Source organism: Argiope bruennichi, chromosome 9, assembly GCF_947563725.1.
Source record: "Argiope bruennichi chromosome 9, qqArgBrue1.1, whole genome shotgun sequence".
Classification (NCBI taxonomy): Eukaryota; Metazoa; Arthropoda; class Arachnida; order Araneae; family Araneidae; genus Argiope; species Argiope bruennichi.
The window spans coordinates 70,975,148-70,997,989 of NC_079159.1; the positions used below are offsets into that span (position 1 = coordinate 70,975,148).

At 29.7% G+C, this 22,842-nt stretch overlaps 1 long non-coding RNA gene across 1 annotated transcript in view; it reads left to right on the plus strand.

The window, feature by feature from the left end:
* Positions 1-2,830: 2,830 nt before the first annotated feature.
* Positions 2,831-22,842, plus strand: part of LOC129984268 (uncharacterized) — a 55,973-nt gene continuing 35,961 nt past the window's right edge. Inside the window, exon 1 of the long non-coding RNA XR_008785477.1 lies at positions 2,831-2,953. This is a non-coding gene — a long non-coding RNA (uncharacterized LOC129984268). The remainder of the gene's footprint in view (positions 2,954-22,842) is intronic.

Below are 22,842 nucleotides of genomic sequence, written 5' to 3' on the forward strand. Positions count from 1 at the left end.
TTACATAAATGATAATATTCTGTATGATCCATCGGGGAATTCTTAAATTTAAGAAAAATAAGTATTGAATGTTTTATACTCAAATATTCTGAACTAACTTCCAAATGGAAATAGTGATTCGACGTAGCTCGTATCTGAAATGTTTTTAAATAATTGCTACAGCGGCTATTTTTATTTCAAAAAAAGTGTTTCACACTACGAAATATTCTTAATGTGCTTATAATCAGTCTTGGGAATACCTAATTTTAAAAAAATTAATCATTTAATAAAATGAATGATGTGATCAAACATTCTAAATGAAAACCCGTTAATTCAATAGTGACTATGTTTCACTTCTTAATCAGCATTCATTTATTCTAGAGTACCAAATGTAAGTCCTCCTCTCCCCCTTTTTTTGCTGTAAGATTCCAGCTGTAAAGATTTATTTGTGATGCATTTAAATCTATAGTATCATCTCTCATTCAAATTCTCCTTCTCCTTAATTCATATATGAAATGTTTTTATATTAATGTTATTTTTCGATTTTAAAACGATTTTAAACTTTGGAATATTTTGAATATGTATGGGATCCATCATGAGAATTCATTGCTTTAAAAAAATGGCTTTCAACAACAAGATCTGTTTTGCGCTCATCTTCACGGATTATATTGTATATCGCAATTATAAATTGTATCTCATACAAATGCCTCAATACTATTTGTATATTTAATATCAATTCCTCAATACCATTTGTATACCACATACCAATGCCTGAATTGCATTTGTATATTTCATACCGATGCCTCAATACCATTTGTATACCTCATGTCAATGTTCAATACCATTTGTATACCTCATGCCAATGCTCAATACCATTTGTATACCTCATAGCAATGCTCAATACCATTTGTATACCTCATAGCAATGCTCAATACCATTTGTATATCTAATCATCAAAATCATAAATCTGCATCAATTGATGAATAAAATTCCTCAAAGGGCTAATTATCTGTCAGGTATGCAGGATTATGACTTAGGCAAATGAAATCTAACATGAAGTGTTTTCCTAAAATTGTAAATTTGTGCCAAATTTTGAAATAACCGGTCGAAACAAAGGCACACTCAATTTTATCACCATGTTGGGAATGCACAAAATCTACATTAATATAATATTATATAGGAAACTCCATCTGGTTTCATACTCAAAAGTATAGGAAACATAACTTTTTACAGACAAGAATAAATCGGAAATGCAAAGAAGATAAAATGTTACCATTTATTACATACTTATAAAATATTATCGTGTTGGTGAAATTTATTTTTCTTCCTTTTTCTGCTTCTATCTTTATTATTTGGAACATGTTAACGTTTCAGCTTCGTTATTTCCGGAACATCAAGTTGGTATATAAAATAATATTTACTACAAGTTCCCTTATTCCAGCTGAAACTGATCATTCAAAGAAAAAAAAAGAAAAGAAACCTCGAAACCCCAAGTACCGTAATAAAGAAAAAGATCTTCAAACTTCAGAATCAAAATCGTCTGCAAAAGTGGAAAAAAAATATCTTCTCAAATATTTTATTCGAATCCTACACAGCTTTGCAACGAGATATTTTTTTAATGTTCTTATTTTTGAAGTTTTTTCTAGAATGACGATCAGGAGGTGGAGTTGCGATTTTAGATGGACAAACGTTTGTTTTTTCTTTGTTTTTGTTTTTTTTTTCTTAGACAGCTCGGAAAATCTCCAGATAAGAGAGAAAGATTTTCGCGTGATTTCAAACAAAGGATAAAATATATCGATGCTATCTGTCCGGTAAAAGCTTTTCGCAGTTTCAAATCCCTGAGTTTTTGAATGAATGCTTGTTTATATCTTTATTTTGTTTACAAAAAATATTTATGAAAATGTGAATAAGTCTTTTAGAACCCCAAAAATGATTAGATGTTTTCCCCTTGTCCAGAATAATTTCACCAATAACTACCTTAAATTTTAAAAAAAAGAGGTTATCATTTAGAAGGCGTGTTACACGAAATGACTGGCCGTCAGACGGCCTATTGAAATATCACTTCTGAAACTTATAATCCGAAATTAAATAATTCACAAATGCTATCATTCGATGTACAAACCCTGCATAATTCATATATAATTCAAGTTCTGTATACAATCTAAGCTAAATAAGTGAAATAGCACATTCTGGAAATGAAAAGTACTTATTAGATAACAAAAGAGTAAAACAGTTAAGGGGTTAATTATATGAAATAAAATATATGTTAACTGCATAACTGATTTATTCTAAAATCAGAATTCGTATGTACTTACAAGTCCTTGAAGTAGCAATAATAGTAAGTGAATATATCTTTTTCGCTTACTTTTTTTTGTTTTGTTTTTTGCATCTTTTTAAATAAAATATGCTATTTTCTCTTCCAAATATGAATTTTGCTTTTTGATGAGCCACACCACAATAAAAACACAAAGTAAAATTATATTTGTATTCTACTCTAACTTAAAATAGTTGAATTACAGAGTACAAAATTTTTAAACTTGCGTTTTACTACTATTGGCTACCGCGTGATTTGCCAATGATTGATATCTCATTTCTAATTAGATGACAGTTAAGAAATAACAAAGAAAGGATCATATCATTAAATAGATGATTCAATCACAGGCATGAAGAATAACAACTAATGACTGAATCTAATATTTTAAGAATACTTGATATATAAACCCGATATTAGCAAAAAATATTTTCACAATTTCTGCTGTAAATTCCAGCTAAAATTTATCCTGCTTTATTTAAAAAATGAATAAATGAATACAATTTTAATGAAATTTTTTTTTTCATATTTGAAGATATTGACAAATAGAAGAAGAAGAAAGCTGTTTCAAATATGAAAATAAATATTATTTGACCCAGTAAAGAATTCAAGCTCTCGCTTATTATTTTGTTTCTGAAAAAGTGAATCCATTTAACTAATTGGGTAAGTATCAACAATTTTTATATTACTTTTAACAAGTTTTATCGTAAATATTTTTAATAGTTTATCGAAATTCAAACAATTATTTTAAGAAATAATTTATCGAAATTTAAAGAATTACTTAAATAGGAAATATAATATATTCGATGTATGCATGCAAATACGATAAACTACCTGAATCTAAAATTCATTTATCATTACCGGTTAAAAGTTCTGAATTAAATTGACTATTGTAATGATAGTTCATTATTATTTATTATTTTCGAATCCTTGCCATCGCCTTCATTTCTGTACTCAATGTGTAATTTTCAGAATTAAAATGGTTATGATGTGCAGAGTAAAGATGTAAATATAGTTAATAAATGTAGTATAATATGCAATTAAGTTTTAAATACCAAATATGGTTAGATTTTCTCTCTTAAAACATTTTTCTTGTGTTTAAAATTAATTAACTTTTATGTTCAGTTCAATTAACCTCAAAGGTTTTGGGACTGGGGAATATCAGGTTCGAACTGCAATTTATGTTCATTATGTTTTAATTCCTTCAAGCGTAATATACATAGAGGGCACTTACATGTTATGTAAATATTTTACACCGCATATATTTTACACGGTAATATACCAATATTGGTTTGTAAATATTGGTTTAAATATATTGGTTTGTAAATATTTTACACGACATGGATGTTACGCTTTATTCATTTGATAACTATAAATAGACAATATACTGTAAATAGGCGTAATATACATAGATGGCACTTACATGTTATGTAAATATTTTACACGGCACACATTTTACACTGTAATATGCCAATATTGGTTAGTAAATATTGGTTTATATATATATTGGTTTGTAAATATTTTACACGACATGGATGTTACGCTTTATTCATTTGATAACTATAAATAGACAATATACTGTAAATAGGCGTAATATACATAGATGGCACTTACATGTTATGTAAATATTTTACACGGCACACATTTTACACTGTAATATGCCAATATTGGTTAGTAAATATTGGTTTATATATATATATATATATTGGTTTGTAAATATTTTACACGACATGGATGTTACGCTTTATTCATTTGATAACTATAAATAGACAATATACTGTAAATAGGCGTAATATACATAGATGGCACTTACATGTTATGTAAATATTTTACACGGCACACATTTTACACTGTAATATGCCAATATTGGTTAGTAAATATTGGTTTATATATATATATTGGTTTGTAAATATTTTACACGACATGGATGTTACGCTTTATTCATTTGATAACTATAAATAGACAATATACTGTAAATAGGCGTAATATACATAGATGGCACTTACATGTTATGTAAATATTTTACACCGCATATATTTTACACGGTAATATACCAATATTGGTTTGTAAATATTGGTTTAAATATATTGGTTTGTAAATATTTTACACGACATGGATGTTACGCTTTATTCATTTGATAACTATAAATAGACAATATACTGTAAATAGGCGTAATATACATAGATGGCACTTACATGTTATGTAAATATTTTACACGGCACACATTTTACACTGTAATATGCCAATATTGGTTAGTAAATATTGGTTTATATATATATTGGTTTGTAAATATTTTACACGACATGGATGTTACGCTTTATTCATTTGATAACTATAAATAGACAATATACTGTAAATAGGCGTAATATACATAGATGGCACTTACATGTTATGTAAATATTTTACACGGCACACATTTTACACTGTAATATGCCAATATTGGTTAGTAAATATTGGTTTATATATATATATATATTGGTTTGTAAATATTTTACACGACATGGATGTTACGCTTTATTCATTTGATAACTATAAATAGACAATATACTGTAAATAGGCGTAATATACATAGATGGCACTTACATGTTATGTAAATATTTTACACGGCACACATTTTACACTGTAATATGCCAATATTGGTTAGTAAATATTGGTTTATATATATATATTGGTTTGTAAATATTTTACACGACATGGATGTTACGCTTTATTCATTTGATAACTATAAATAGACAATATACTGTAAATAGGCGTAATATACATAGATGGCACTTACATGTTATGTAAATATTTTACACCGCATATATTTTACACGGTAATATACCAATATTGGTTTGTAAATATTGGTTTAAATATATTGGTTTGTAAATATTTTACACGACATGGATGTTACGTTTTATTCATTTGATAACTATAAATAGACAATATACTGTAAATAGGCGTAATATACATAGATGGCACTTACATGTTATGTAAATATTTTACACGGTACACATTTTACACGGTAATATGCCAATATTGGTTAGTAAATATTGGTTTATATATATATATATATTGGTTTGTAAATATTTTACATGACATGGACGTTACGTTTTATTCATTTGATAACTGTAAATAGACAATATACTGTAAATAGACGTAGTATACATAGATGGCAGTTGCATGTTATGTAAATATTTTACACGGCATATACGTTACGCTTTATTCATTTGATAACTGTAAATGGACAATATACTGTAAATAGACGTAATAGACATAGATGGCACTTGCATGTTATGCAAATATTTTACACGGCATGGACATTACGCTTTATTCATTTGATAACTGTAAATAGACAATATACTGTAAATAGACGTAATATACAAAGATGGCACTTGTATGTTGTGTAAATATTTTACACGGCATGGACGTTACGCTTTATTCGATAATTGTAAATAGACGTAGTATACATAGACGGCACTTACATGTTATGTAAATATTTTATATGGCATGGACGTTACGCTTTATTCATTTGATAACTGTAAATAGACTATCCAACAAGGGATTGAAATCCCTGATTGCTTCCTTCTACTGCTCTTCACAATAATAATAATCCTGATCTGAATATTTTCCCTCACTGATGACTGGACAGTCAATATGAACTTTTTATTTAAAATTTTCGATGCAAATTTGATAATGTCCGGAGTGAGTTGAGAACATCAAAGTGGCCATGGCATGTTAATCATTCGGTAATTGTAAACAGATGATCCAGCAAGGAATTGAAGTCACCTTGTGGATTCTTTCTATAGTTCTTCACGTTAATAGCAATCCTGGTTTCAATTTTTTGGATCTCATTTCCCACATTGATGATTGGACAGTCAATATGAACATACTACTATTTGCTCTAAAGTTGTCGATGCAAATTTGATAATGTCCAGAATTAATTGAGATCATCAAAGTAACCAATTACTCTCATATTGGAGTCCTGTTGCCGTAGAAGCTTTTCTGAAGACATAAACTCATGTATATATAAACCCACCCAGGAAGTAAAAGTAAAAATATTCTGAATCGAAAAAGATCACACTGTTACACAATTATTTTATAAAATATTGGAAGTTAAAAGCTAATTATTTTAATTCTATGAGCTTGGATGGCGCCTCTCAATTCCTATTCAAGGCGATGCATTATTTTGGCTTTGTATTTATTTATTTTACAATTTTGATTGTTATAAAAGCTAACTAAATGGTGAAAAGATGTAGATTAATTTTTCAGAGAAATTCAACTTGAAACAATTATATATATTTATTTTTAGGAACAAAAAATAAGCCCCTGTATTAGGTGAATATGATAATTAGGTTATGCATGAGATTACTTTTCCGAATGTAAAGGGTTAATAATATATATTATATAAATTGTCTTATGATATAAAATTACACGAAATAAGGTAACTAGTATAGGACAAGCAATGAAAAAAAATCAGAAATATAATCAAATCAATTTATTTTGCTATTTATTAGTAAAAAAAATTTGTTTTGTAAAAAAAATTATAAAAAGATAAATTTTCAATTGCTTCATGGTGCTTTTGCCATTTTCCCTCTGCTGTTTGAAATTCATGAAGATTTTTATTCTTGATTTTAGAAAAGTCAATGCTCATTTAATGGGGCATTCATTGTTTCTTTGTCTGTTGTCTTCGTTTGATACCATGCCAAAAAGCTGCAAGTGGCTACTCTCAGAATAAATGGAGTGAGTTTCCTGCAATTTCCCATGCATAAATATTACTTGGTTGGATATTTGAAATAGCTTTAAATGCACAGGAAATTATCTATCTCCCGACATTACAGTAAGTGAATTAATGTAAGCGTGGAATTCTCGTTTAAGGAAATAAAAAAGTAGAATCGCGTCTCGAAATAAAATCAACGAGAAAGCATGGAATATATATTTTATTACAAATACTTAACTATATGCTGTAACATTTTAATAATATATTTTAGATTCAAAATTATTCTAAAAGAAAGTAATAGATTTAAAGTATTAGTTTCTAATGAAAGACAACATATGGAGGCAGTCTGTTGGGTTCTGGGAAATGGCGTCAAGATTAATATTCATTTAGATAACCATTGCGGTTCTGCGAAGTGGCAGGCCTAAATAATCCTAATAAAGTTAAAAGAAATTTTCCGTAAATAATGTTAAAAGGAATTTTCTGTAAATAAAGTTAAAAGAAGTTTTCTGTAAATAAAGTTAAAAGAAGTTTTCTGTAAATCAAGTTAAAAGAAATTTTCCGGAAATAAAGTTAAAAGAAATTTTCCGGAAATAAAGTTAAAAGGAATTTTTTGTAAATAAAGTTAAAAAGAGTTTTCTATAAAGAAGAAGAGTTTTCTGAAAAGAAGTTTCATATCCCTGTGAATAAAAAAAAACATTTAATACATAAAAAAATTATTTAATTTTCTTTCCACTGGAAACTCTGAACATTTACCTATTATCTCAATAGCATCGAAAACTAAATTCTTCACTGTGCCTCTTTGGCTCAATTCATGATGCCAATCATTTTGTTTTTAGATGATCAAATACCAAAAAATTTCATCGTAAAAAATGAGCAAGTAATACCGTCACATTTGGTTTAAATTTTACAAAAAGAGACAGAAAGCGTCTGCCAAAATTAGAAAAAGTTATTTTAAATTCTGTGATGTCATATGCAACCGTCTGTGGCAGGAATAAAAATGAAATGGTATTTCATTTCCATTTAATATTAAAATGAATACTTTAATAGGCTTTGTGCGAGTTTGTTAGAATTGTTTTATTTTGCGATATTGTTGTAATGTTACAAAATATAAAATTTGTTGTAATGATTTTGGTTTATGTCAATAATTTCCTCCCATTTATAGTTGCAGTTTGTATATAAGAATTTTGTTTCCCCAACAGCACTTTATGAGCTTTACACTAACTGGCTAGGCTGGGTCGGTGATGATATTACTTAAAAAAACGGATAAAGGATACTTAGGATACATCATTGGGTAGAGGAGAGTTTTAAGTTTTATTTATTTATTTGCATTCGCATAATCTGGGTAAAAGGGATGCTCTTGTTTATTTAACTCTTTCACTGCCATAATTCGAGCCTGTGAATTGGACCACTATCTAATAAGACATTTCATTCTTTGCTACTTCCTAATTGAAGTAGAGAATAGAATATCTAATTAGTCAGTAATTGTGAGTCATAGGTGATTCACATGGTGAACGACATGCTAAAACAAATAGACATAAGTTAAACATAGACATGTTCTAATTGCATTAAATTCTATACTGAATGAGAAATTTTGTTGTCACCTGAATATGGAGAGCATGAATGTCAACATGTTAAGAGAGAAAGAAAATGCGTCCTGAAAAGTTGTTTTCCGTGTTCCAGTACAAAGAGTGAATATATTGTTTCATTGCAGCTTTTATCTATTTGTAGAGTGCAGCTTTTATGTATCTGCATCTCTCTCTCTCTCTCTCTCTCTCTCTCTCTCTCTCTGTGTGTGTGTGTGTGTGTGTGTGTGTGTGTGTGTGTGTGTGTGTACATACACGCACATAATGTAAGTCTCGAAAGAGCAGACACCTAATTGTTTCATCTAAAACCAGCAAAATCGACACAATGCTACTTCTTTGATAATAGGTGATAGTCAAGAAAAGCTTTTTGGAAATTTATATAAAAGTCCAACTTTTAAAAATAAATCGTTTTTTCCTCAATAGTGGGTAGAAAATTATTTTTAAGCATTCTTAATATTTAAAAGAATTATATTTTAGTAACACAATATGGATGTGAATTTTTTCGAATATTATTAAATTTTCAGAATTTCTTTAGAAATTCAATTCATAGCAATGTTTTGCGATTATGATTAAATGAACGCCATATTGATTGTTTCAGCAAATTTTTCACTTTGGAGCTTTTTCTAATGTTAAATTCAAAGGAAAAGAAAAACTACTTTCTTTGGACATTAACTTTAAAGCAAAATTTTTACTTTTACTGGCATAGTTCTTTTAAGTTGCTATTATTTATATAAAATGCAGTATGTAATCGTTCATTTAAAAATTGAACATAATCTATATTTTCTCAATACATTTAATTTTGAACGCATTCGTTTACATTACACTCTGTCGAAAATAAACGAAACAGTTGTAAGGTTGGTGATAATAAAATCGCTATTGTATCTTTTGTAACTCGAATAAATAATTTTAAAAAAACTGATGATGATATTCAAACCAATTTTCAACTCATGAAACAGATATATAGAACGGAAGTGTAAAAGTAATTGCTTCATTGAACAACAATTAAAATTTTCTGTACTATTAGCACCAATTATTTTTTGCTCAATTGAGGTCCCTATTAACTAATAAAATAATTGATTAAAAAATTTAAGTAATTTTGCGTAAGGGAAAAGACCTAATTTCAGCCACTTAGTTCTTTGAAGTCTCGGCTTCCGAACCGGGGGTTTCAGGTTCCAGACCCGATTCCACCGAATAACAATCGTGTAAGTGGTCTGGTGCAACTTAAATCCGTCGGGACCAAACGTCACCAATTGATGTGGTATGAAAGTTTTGGAGAGAGGATGTGCCAGCTCAGATGGTGTCCTCATCATCTGATCACTGTTCAAAATTACGAGATCCGTCCCAAAATACCCCTGGTGTGGCTTTAAAACGGAAAGTTATTATAACTAATTTTGTTCTTTAAGTTTTTTATTAATCATTTTTGCAAACACATAAAAAAATGAATTATCGGTATGATATCAACAATCATACTTTTCAACTTATTTATGATTATTTATGATTCAGCAATTATAAAATAACTTTTCATGCTACATGACAAAACAAAAACATAAATATTAAATGCGGTTTTAAGTTTTAATTTCTTTATAAATACAAAAACATTTTCTATATATACTACATATATGCAAAAATAATAAGCTGAACATTACATTCCTAAATTTTTAAAAACTCTCCTAATCTCTTTTCGTCCTTCTGTTGAAACAACTAGCTACCAAACTAGAGAAGTTGTAAATTAGCGTCTCTATTAGAAAGAACAGCGGAAAGTTCCCTAAAAATTACGAACCTATCATGCACCAACAGCGCTTCAAAAGAATTTAAATACCTGACAAATTTCCATGCAAAACATTCAGGTCCATCCTCCCCAGCAAGTGCTTAATCAGTCTGCCACATAAAATCACCTCCCGTCGAAAAACTGAAGCAGCCCGCCGCATGCATTAAAATCCTGTCCAAACAGCCGAGAAAAGTTTTCCATAAAGTTAACCGAAGTTTAATGAAGCTCTTTGATTCTCTGGGACTTTGATGTCCTGCTGCGTGTCCTTTGGGATATTCGAGAGTGTCGGTTTCGTTCCACTGCACCGCCATTAATGAGCCTCATTGGAGAATTGGACCGTCGCTGACAAACTAATGGACGGAGAGACGAGAAGTCCGTGGTCGCACTGGGAAAGGCACGCCGACCTTAAAAGGTGGAGAATATTTATTGGATATTGGCATTGAAAAACGTAAGGCCTAATGATTATAGACGTTGATTGGGGAGAGACCGTGCCCAAAGACAGGGCTTGGTGAGCCAGCCTAAACACGTTTCGGAAGCTATTTTAGAATCTCCTCTGTCGAAAGAAAACTTTAAGAATTATTTATTTTACATCTTTCCCAGTATATCTACAGAGATTTTTTTTTAGATGTTTTTATTTTTTTCAACAAATCTTAGCTAAAATCTCACATTTCTCGGTATTGTGCTGTTTAGGAATTGTTTATTTTCTCCTTTGCCAGGATATCTGTAGCAGAATTTTTAAAAATCTTTTTATTTTCTTCAACAAATCTTAGCTGAAATCTCACATTTCTTGCAACTGTGATGTATATATGTCATACTATTATTGAAAAAAGGTGCTGCGACAAATTGAGGAATGGATGCATACAAACATTAGGAGGGAAAGTTTCAATATAGGAAGTTTGAAATGGAGTTCTTTGGCAAAATATCAATTAAAAAACTTACATTGCTAGTTTATTCCAAAATTATTTGTTACATTGCAAACTGTTGGGAAACGGACTGCAATTAGTTTGTTGCGACAAACGAATCACAATTAGATGCTATTTTCAGTATTAAAATCAAAGGCAATAATACAATAATTACTTCCCGATGACATAGGTATATCTATTTAGTTAGAATCAAAAAGATATTGTCCAATAATGTAGTTAATGTCCAGTCCAGTAATGTTGCAATGTTTCCTTAAATAGATTAATAAAATAGATATCAATTAAAAAAACTTACATTACAGTGTTTTTTTTCAAGTATTATAAGTTATATTACAGATTGGGAAATGAACTAAAATTAGTTTTTCAGGACAAACTAATCACAATTAGAGGCAATTTACAATAATAAAATCAAAATCTATAATGCAGTAGTTGGTTCCCAATGATGTAATCAATCTACTTAGCGACAATCAAAAAGATGCTGTCCAGTTATGTAGTTAACATCCAGTCTAGTAATACTTCTATATACAGAGTGTTCATTAATTATTGTCGGGGTTTCCTTACCTCATAACTTTAGAATAAAAAATATTAAGCAAAAACCGATTACGTATTCGTAAATTACAACTCAAAGAATTTTATTAATAATATTAAAGTGTAAAGCTTGCACAATTTGCACTTTGTAGGCATTCAGTTGAAGGCGATTCTTTGAGTTGTACTTTACGAATACATAATTCTTTGAGTTGTAATTTACGTATTCATAATTCTTTGAGTTGTAATTTACGAATATATAATTCTTTGAGTTGTAATTTACGTAAGAAGAAAGAATTTTATTAATGATATTAAAGTGTAAAGCTTGCACAATTTGCACAATTCAGCTGAAGGCGATTCTTTGAGTTGTAATTTACGAATATATAATTCTTTGAGTTGTAATTGACGAATACATAATCGCTTTCAACTGAATGCCTACAAAGTGCAAATTGTGCAAGCTTTACACTTTAATATTATTAATAAAATTCTTTGAGTTGTAATTTACGAATACGTAATCGGTTTTTGCGTAATATTTTTTATTCGAAAGTTATGAGGTACGGAAACCCAGACAATAATCAAAGAACACCCTGTATATCTAATTTAAAATAAATAAATACTTTTGTAATTGATCATTTTCAATAGAGGTTAGAAGTTTCTAATCACAAAAACAAAGGCTCACTAACCTAAGAAGGTATAGACATTTAATCTACATTTTAATACTTATAAATAGAACTATCATATTTAGAAAACACAGTGTTATTCCGATACAATCTTGTTATAAATATTTGATTCATATAATCTAAATAGGCATGATAATATGTTTTGAAAATATTTGATAAAATGGTACGGAAGAAGTATTTTAGCTCTCTATGAATCCGCAGATCAATACAAAGATAAAAGAAAAACAAAAATAACATTATGTTTATATTTTACTGAACGAAACTACTGTCGTTTATTTTTATTGAACTTCAAATAATAAAAATGTTATTGAAAATGTCTCTATTGATAAATGTATTCAAAATATAATATCTTTAAAAAATAAATAATTTTTCTTATTTTAAATAATAAATAGGAGAATATTCAATATATTTCTCAAAAACGTTGTTTACAAATGACTTTTCCGAGAATTTAGAAGTAAACGATTTTTGGGGAATTTTTAAAAATAAATATATACACAATATTCAAACCACATATTGCATATCTTTATTTTATTTATTATTATCTGAGGCATAATAATCCTTTGAGCTTGATAAATAGCTTTTAGATTAAAACCAATCCCTAAAAGTAAATACAAATTTTTCCATGAAAAAATAAAAGTTGGATATTATTAAAATATATTTCAGAATAAACTACTGAATTTGTATTTTTGCATTGAAAATGTTGATCAAAAATATATCGAAACATAAGCATTGCTTACTTTCTCTAACATTATTATCTGTTTGAAGAAATACAGCATAATATTTCACATATTGATAAAGTATTTTTTCAAGATGCCTTCTTTAGCAGAACTCATTCAAAAAATGTAATATCCCAATTAGATTCCAATTTTATCATTTCTCCTTCCCTAGTATGCATGCGCCATTCAATAATATTAATTTAATGGGAGCTAAATGTTTGTTATATCCAGATCAGAACAAGATGGCAGTAATCTAGAATGGATTTTCATTCGTCTATAAGAAATAAAGACTACTGGCCTGTTTTGTATGGATTCTTTAGGATACAATTTAAAGGGATACACACAATTAGATGCAATTGTATGAATGGTAATGAATTACAAAATACACATTTTAAGATCAATTTGAGCTTCAGCAAAATATTACAGAAAGAATTCAAAGTAATTATTATATTGAAAAATCTAAATTGAAAACTTTATTCAATTTTATTCAATAAGTTTCACATGCTTGGTATAAATTGCAATAATGTACAGTAAATTCAAAAAACAGTGATTGTATCTTGATTTCGCAATTGCTTACGAATGGATTTAGTTTTAGTTATATTAACGTCCCGTTTTAAAGCAACACTAGGGCTATTTTGGGACTGGCCTCGTAACTTTGAGCCTCGGTCAGTTGACGAGGACGACACCTGAGTTGACACGAATGGAATTTTTGTGAAAAGGAAGTAATTGTAAAGAAATTTTGGAACTTAAAGATCAAATTTCATCTTCTTTTTGCCATTAAATTAATTGCATCTATCCAACGAACAACGTATAGTCAGTTTTGTTTCCATAGAAAAAGCGTTTGCATTGTAAAATATTGCAAGATATTGTAAAATATATGTACTACTACTTTCCTACTTTTATGAAATAGAAATCTCTGGTTCCTTAATAGTTCCACAACCTAGTATCACTTTTTTGAGAGCTAATATGGAGAGTATTTTTTAATCTCTTAATAGAATATATTTTAAAACAGAAGTTTCAAGTTGATTACATTGTCAATGTATTTTAGCAAGTACACACATGCTGCACAATATTGTGCAATATAAAACAATATACGCAATATAGTTTTATATTGCTGGATGTTGGATACTATAATATAATATCAAAAAATATGTGCAAGTGGCTGTGCTGCATGGGAAAAAAGAGCTTTGTATTTTCCATCAACTGTAGTGTTTGTGGTATTACTATTTATCCATCTAATTGCAGTCCATACTCGAAATAAGAAAGGATTTAAGATTGAAATAATAAGAACTAAACTTAATGTTATTGCATTCAAGTTAAATGGTGTTAGCATTTTTATATTCTATAAAATTGGAAAAAGTTTATTTGGAGAAACATTTTCATTGATACGGATGAAATATTTTACATATTAAGTAGTGAGCATAAAAGGTTTATCTTGCATATTATTCTTACGCGATATCTTTACAATTTTCTTTTTAATTCCTTTACTTACTTTTAACGATTATTTTATGAGAGCTGAATCTGAAAATCATTTTCAACATTAACTTTTGGAAGCCAATATATTTCTTTTATTGGTTTTGATCTTTTCGTGATGTTGAATACCTGTAAGTTTATTTCTTCTACTTTTTCATGTTTCTTAATCTTACGTACTTTCAACATTATTATATTAATTTAAAATTAAATTCATCAAAACTGTTATTATTCTTAACTAATTTTATCACATGTTTTTATTTGACGAGTACATTATAAGAAACATGAAAAACATGAAAAAGTAGAAGAAATAAACTTACAGGTATTCAACATAACGAAAAGATAAAAAAATAAAAGAAATGTATTGACTTCCAAATGTTATGTTGATATGAGACCGTAAGCAATAATCTTACATATCAAAGCAATTTTTATAGTATATTTGTGCAGCACAAAAAAGCTGAGATGGGTTGTCGAACTTCCGTAAGAAATTACCTTTTCTTTAACGCTTCTTTCCGGTCAACTAATTTCTCTTACAAAGAATGTGTTTATATCTCACAATCAAGTACTTTCTATAAAAAGAGCTAAATAATTCACTTTCAGTCATTGTATTGAATATACTCAATATATAATTATACTGAGTTTCGCTAAAATATAGGATAAGTTTGTCAGAAGTATAAATTACTTTTCTAAGTAACTGAAATTGCAGTTATATTCCGGAATGCTGCTGAAACTCTTCATTATAGAAATTATTGGAAGCAATATATTGTAGCCTATAATAGAATTTTTGGGGTATAGATAGTTTAAAGATGATCATACCATTTACTCTGCCTTTGTAAGCTTACCATGCCATTATGTTATTACTGTATGATCGGAAATATAGATAATTCGTAGGAACATTATAACTTGAAAAAAATTGTTATAAAGCAAAATTGTGGACACTGAAGGTTCTAAAGTGATATATCATTTTGAATTGAAAATTGTAAAACAAATCTAAAAGTTATATACATTATTCAGACGCTTTCCCTGAACGTGCGTGTGTGGGGGGGAGGGGGGGAGAACAAGCTCAACAAATTATCCAGATACTTAAATTTTTTTAATGCCATTGTGATGTCATGGGACTTGACTTCATTAAAAAAGAAAAAATTCAAGACACACGAAATAGAAAACAGGCTAGAAGTTATTAAAATAGCAAGACGTGTGTTTATGTGTGTGCGTTCGTGCGTTTGTGTTGACATGCAAAAAATTATTACACTTAAATTATCCAAATACGTAAGTTTTTTTAATGCCACTGCGATATCATGGGGCTCGACTCCATTAAAAAAGTTCATGACTCAATACACAAAAGACAGGTGTGAAATTATTAAAATAGAACGACATGTGTGTGTGTGTGTGTGAAGATGCACCCAATAAATTATTCATACGCTATGTTTCTTTATATCATTGTAAGGGAGACTTCACCCCATTAAAAGGTTCATGAAGCAATAAACAGACAACAGGAGTCAGGTTATTAAAATAACACGACTTTAACGCCTATCAAAATTTTACCTTAAACTTATATAGTTAATTAACTATTTAAAAATTCTTAGTTGAGAAAGCCAGAATATCCATAACAGATTAAATTAAAATTGACGCAACTAGTATTACCATCGAAACAAATTATCACCACAGGCGCTAATATATAATAAATATTTAATCTCTAAGATTACAAATCTAATTTACTGCATGAATAGTTACATAATAAGCAATAATTTTAAATTATCACAGGGGATTTCCTAACCAATCGATATTTCCTCACACAGAATTCACATGAGGAACTTTTTTAATTAATGTTTTTAGTTTATTGATCCACATAAATTTAAATACTTGAAATCAAAGATTGAAGACTGCTACATATAAATTTTGGTGTTTTAAATACATTTTATCCCAAATAACTTATTTCATTGTATAAGTATACTTACAGTTCATTTACACCAGAGCACTTATAAAATAGCTACAATATGCAATTTTAAACCCAAACAGTAACTTAATTCGCTGACAATTACGGCCATTCACTAATGGAAGGTCCTACCATTTCCAGAGCCAAGCCATCTCTTACATGAACAGATTTCAGACATTGCAAACAAATTATGATTAATGGCTTTATTATGACCGCCTTGTATTCCTAAGATGGTGTTCACAATAGATATACTTTGCACTGAGAGGGTGAAATTGCTAATATCTACCAAAGCTGGCCACTGTTGGATGAAGATTAAATTAATGAATCCTTTCTCTCCATTTTAGTTAATCTGGCCGAACAGGTCGTATGTTCCCTATTGCATAAAGCAAATAAGATGTCTTCACAGCGTTGGACTTTAAATCGGGAGTGGATGTTAGGAAGTGAATGGTGTATTATCATCTAGCGAGTAGATAGTAAATTTAGTATATTTCAACTCATTTATCAAAATTCAAGGACAGAAAGGTAGAAAATTATCATTATTTGCTGTGTAAAATTTTAAATAAAATATGTATCTAAAAAATGTATCTAAATTCAGATTTATATAAATGATGATACCCCAAATCATTATTAAAGATACATATATTTCCACACAATTCCATTCAAGATTCTCTCTATTACTTTTAGACGATTTTACTCATCTGATAGAGAATATACAATGAATAATAAAAACGCTTTTCAGGTTATCCCTTTTAAGTAATTTTTTCTTTAGCTATTCTTTTTCTAAGTTGATTTTGATTTTCTTTGTTAATCACATTGTTTTATTCAAGACTTTGTTGTGTTTCTATAAAATTTTGAACAAAAACCTAACATCACCTCCAATTTTCATTTGTACTCTAATTTTCTAAAATAAAAACCAATTGGCGGATGCGCAGAAGTGTAAAAAAGTTTCTATATCTATAAATAAATAATACATGTAAATATTTAAAAAATATATAAATTTTTATTTCAGAAGACAGTTATTATTTAAGGTAAAATGCATTCTGAAATAAATTTAAATTGTATTGATCGGTTCATTAAAATGGTATAAAATATATATTTGCATACATTGTATCAAAAGGAATATATTTATTTTAATTCTTATTTGTATAAACTATTATTATATTAATTACCTTTTAAGCATTGTATATTTCCATAATTCGTAAATGTTTAATAAAAATTATACATATAGATGAAAAATAATAATAAATCAAGGAAATATTTTTTAAAGTAAGTTGATAATGATTATTTAATTGCTATCCACTTTTGTTCTTTCAATGATAGAAACTTTAGTATTGTATTGAGCAAAGTTTTAAAGTTGAAAATGCTAATTTCCAAATCTCCCAAAATGTTGTTAATATTCACAATGAAGGCAAGCGTTTTTAACTCGATTTTTCTAGAAGGTACTTGATTCTTTAACAGTTAAACCCACCAAAAAAACAGGTTAAAAATTAAAACCTTGAAATTACGAAATATCTATACTCTTACTTATGTTAACCATTTAATCATGTTAAAAAAACAATGTTACGGGGCTGGATAATTACATAGATAAAATAAATAATTGTCAAAGAGCCTCCGCAACATTAATAGTCTCCAGAATATCGATATATTGTTTTGCGATACTCTCTGATTATGTTCCTTTTATATTTTTCTTTAATTAGCACTCGATCTGATACAAATTCGAATCAAGTATTAATTAAATACTAAAACATTATTTTAATACTAGTTGCCTTTAGCGACCAATTGGTTTATCAGTATTTATTGATTATCTTTAATTTCAATTGAATACTTTATCAATAACTTCAGATAAATGATTCTGCGAAATTGTCAGACATTAAAGATTCTTACTTTCAATATCAACTCATTCTGTTCATGACATTCTCTAACAGAGATCAGTCCTATGACACCATGGCGCTTTTAAAATTAGAAATATGTGGTTCATCTATCTTATGAATTTCGAAGTACTTTAACTTCACTTTTTTATGTCTCGTAAACCATTATTATTTATTATCTACTACACTCATGTCCATAAATTAAGGATAATTCAGAGTCATGCGGAAATCGAACTCAAAAATACATATATCACACGTAAAATGACTACACACATCTACAAAAATCATATGCAAATTGCAGGAAGCCACCAGATGACACCGATAGTACGTCACAATGACGAGAGTTTAAGAGAGTGATGTATAAGGAATACAGACAAACAAGTAAAATTGTTCGCAAGCGCTTTATAAGACTTGCGGTGCAATAATCGCATAGTTATGACACAAAGGACGCATTTGGATGATTTTTTACTTGGTAGAATTATCAGCAGTCTGGAATGTGGACGCACCCAGATGGAAGTATCCAAGGAACTTGGAATCACCCAGAGTGTTATCTCCAGGCTTTGGCAACGATTCCAAGATAATGGTAATGTTAATAGACGTTACAGCACACGTCGCCCTCAAGCTAAAACGCCAAATGAGGACCGGTATTTGGCAGTTACTGCCAAAAGAAAAAGACGGAGCACAGCATCAGACCGGCCTCGTCAGCTATCTTCAACCACTGGTACGACAGTTTCAAGGCAGACCGTGTACTTATTCTTAGGGCAGATTGGTCTATATGCCGGTAGGCCTGTCAGATGTGTTCCACTAACTGCAACTCACTGTCGCCTGTGGTTAACCTGAAGTAGAGAGCATGCATTGTTGTCACCGCAGTAGTGGGCTTGTGAGATGAGGGCGACGAGTCCAGACTTAGCTTACAGTCTGATTCTACGCTAGACTATTATATAAAGAGCCCTAGATACCCACCAAGAGAACATCATTGAACGACACCATTACAGTGGTGCAGGATTGCTCGTTTGTTAAGGAATTATTCTGGGTTCCAGAACTAACCTGCATGTTCAAATTGGAACCATGACAGGCCAAATCTATCGGAATATCATTCTGGAACAACATGCACGTTTGTTTCGGGGGTGCCATGGCACAGAATTCGTGCTTATGGATGACAACGTCCGTCCTCACCGTGCAAACATCTAAACGAATGCCTTCTATCGGAGGATATCACCCGCATGGACTGGCCAACATTCTCACCGGACATGAATTCAGTAGAGCATGTGTGGGACATGCTTGGCTGACGAGTTGCAGCCTGTCAACTACTTCCTACATGTCTACCAGAAAGGAGAGCATTGCTTGATGAGTGGTGTAATATTCCCCAAGATCAGATCGATCATTTGATACTCAGCATGCCTAGGCGTTGTACGGACTGTATTGCATCGTCTGGGAGACATACTATGTATTAAACATCATACCAACATGTAATATTGGTTTTTGTAAATAGGTTTTTTTTTTTTTTTTTTTTTTTTTGTAATTTGCCACAGAGAGCAAAAAATTGTAATTTTTATTAATGATATCAAACATATGGCATCTTTTTTTACTCTTTACCTTTTGTTTAATAAATAGGCTTTACAAATAAGTCACATTTGTTTTGCTTCTGACTTTCTTTTCCTAAACTTGCATTTTCCTTAATTTATGGACATGAGTGTATTTTTAATTATCTTTAACAAGTTTTATTTTATATTATTTAAAGAAACAATTATGTATATATTTTTTAAAATATCCTATATATCCTATAATTAAACAGTATTTAAATCGTGCTCAATAGATTTTTACAGTTTAGTTTAAAAAAAATTTTAATTTAATATTGAATTCTTTTTTATATGGGAAAATATGGAAACCAACAATATCGATCAGACCCAATAATCACATGTTCTGTCAGGTTAGGATTTGCTGCATAAACCTGCTTGCAAAATGATTAAGATTAACAAAACAAAAAAAAATCTGATGTGAAAAGTTAGTGATTAGAAAAGGGCCCCCTAAAATTTGGACCACTTCAAGAATTATTTAGGACCTATGCTGCCGATAAAACAGATTATAGATGCCCTTTTAAATTAAATTATTAAATTATAAATTTTGTTTTACATGTAGTTGTATTAAAATTATAATACTTTATAAAGTTTCACAAAAATGATTAATAGTATGATGTCAAAGTTCTTCCTATATAATAGGAAATAATAATTAAATATTTTCCCAGCCCAACAGATCCCAACTTCCCTGTTGGACTAATGAAATTTATCCTATTTCTACACAATATGAAATGTATATTCATTGATATGTGAAAAGCATCCATTCTCCCATCGCAAAATCTGATGCATCCATCATCAGATAACAGTAAATACAACCCCAGAAACTTTACACCTCCCTATTACAATACCCAAACCTACGAATGCGTGCAATCACTTCAGCTCCCGATGATAACACGAGAAACCAGAAACTGAGCGACTTGCTCCCTAAGCATATCAATCGAATTCCCAGTGATGTTCCCCTTTAAGAGAATCCAACACAGAGGATTCCCGGAAAAGGGCTCCGGATCGGGTTACTTCGGGTAATTTCGCTAAGAGCCCTTCCAAAACACGAGCGATGCATCCGAGTTTCATAAAATGAATATGGCTCGTAAATTTGGGGAAGGCAGACCTAGGGAAGGAACAGCAGCGTCTCCGTAAAAACTCATTTTTATGGACTCTAGAACAGGGAAGGAATAAAATTGATAGTTGACTGTGCTAAAAAAGGGTCTCTACTAAGGGAGTCTGAGGGTCTTTCTTTTATTTTTATAAAGAAAGACTGTTGAAGGCTTTTGAGATTGCAAAGCAATAATTTAGAGGTATAAAAAGCTTTTGACGAGCCAAATGTTATGTGAGCAATTTGTAGTCCAATAAAAATCAGTATCCGACCACAAAATAACGAATGTTCTGTTTTGTTAAAGTGTTGAAAGGTAAAAATGGTAGCGCATGGATAAGCTAACAGTCAGTTTTTTTTTTTTTTTTTCCTTTAGAATAATGTGCAGCAAAGATTTGTTCAGAAAAGCGAAATGCAACTACTGTAGATCATCCGTTCAAAGAATTTCCTTTTAAAAATGTTCTTTATTTAAAGAAATGCTTTGAAAAACCATGACTTTAAACGACTTAATATATCAAATCTATCATGGACTCACGTGTTCTTGCTCTATTACAGAAAACATAAATCTGTATAAAATCTACACATTAATATAGGCATTGTCTTTCCTAAATAACCAACAGATCATGATGTATTGCAATGTTATATTAAAAGTAATGGCAATGCTTAATGCAGTCAATGATGAAAATGACAAATAAGAATAATGTAAGCAATTCGTAGTCAAATAAAACCAATCACGGACTACGAACTGTCTAAAGATGATATTTTTGTTAACACGTTAGACTCCATGTCAGTCATCGATGACTGACATTGAACTTTCTCTTCGGATCGAGTCATTCATCGGTGATTGACAGTATACTCTCTTTTCTTATCTTGTCAGTCACCAGTGATTGACTTTGTACTTTTCGTTCAGTATAACAATTTACTCAAACACAGTCATTTCTAAATTTCTAAGTAAAAAAATAGTTGAATGAGTTTTTGTGCATTTATTCTGCACCTAATGATATGTTTGTAATAAAGCTTCACACTTTCTACATCTCTGCTGAAACAATATATTTGATATGGTCAATTTGATTAATCGATTATTTTTATTATAAATGTGATTATTATTTATAATCACCGATTAATAGCATTAACAATATATTAATCATCATAGAATTCACTGATTTGACAGGGCAAAATTTATAAGCTGTATTTTTTATGAAGGCATTTTGATCCTCAAAATATTTATAAATTAAACTTTTGAGGTTATAGTTTAATTATAAGATTTCCAGTGAATAAAATATCAAAAGGCTGTATTAAAAGGGAAATGATAATGTAGCACTATAACAATAAGTGACAACATTTAGAACATTGATGTGTGAAGATTGCAGTCTTTTGAAATCTAAGCTATTGCATTTTAACCAAATCACCTCAGTCTTTAGCTTTAAAATTCACTTTTAGCTATAAAATTATCACTAAAGTGAGGTGAAATCTCACAAGTAAATAGATTGTTACTTGTGAGATTTCATATCAAACTATAATTCGTCGATTACATAAAAAAGCAAATTAAAAGGGGTGATTCTTAAAATGTTAGCAACAACTTTAGAACACAAAAACATTCCTAAATATTCTAACAAATCAACCATTTCCCCATAGAGATCCAAAAAAACACAGTTGCAGAAAACGACCTCATTTTCAAAGAAGCTTCATTCACACGTCCACACATACGACCAAGTCTATA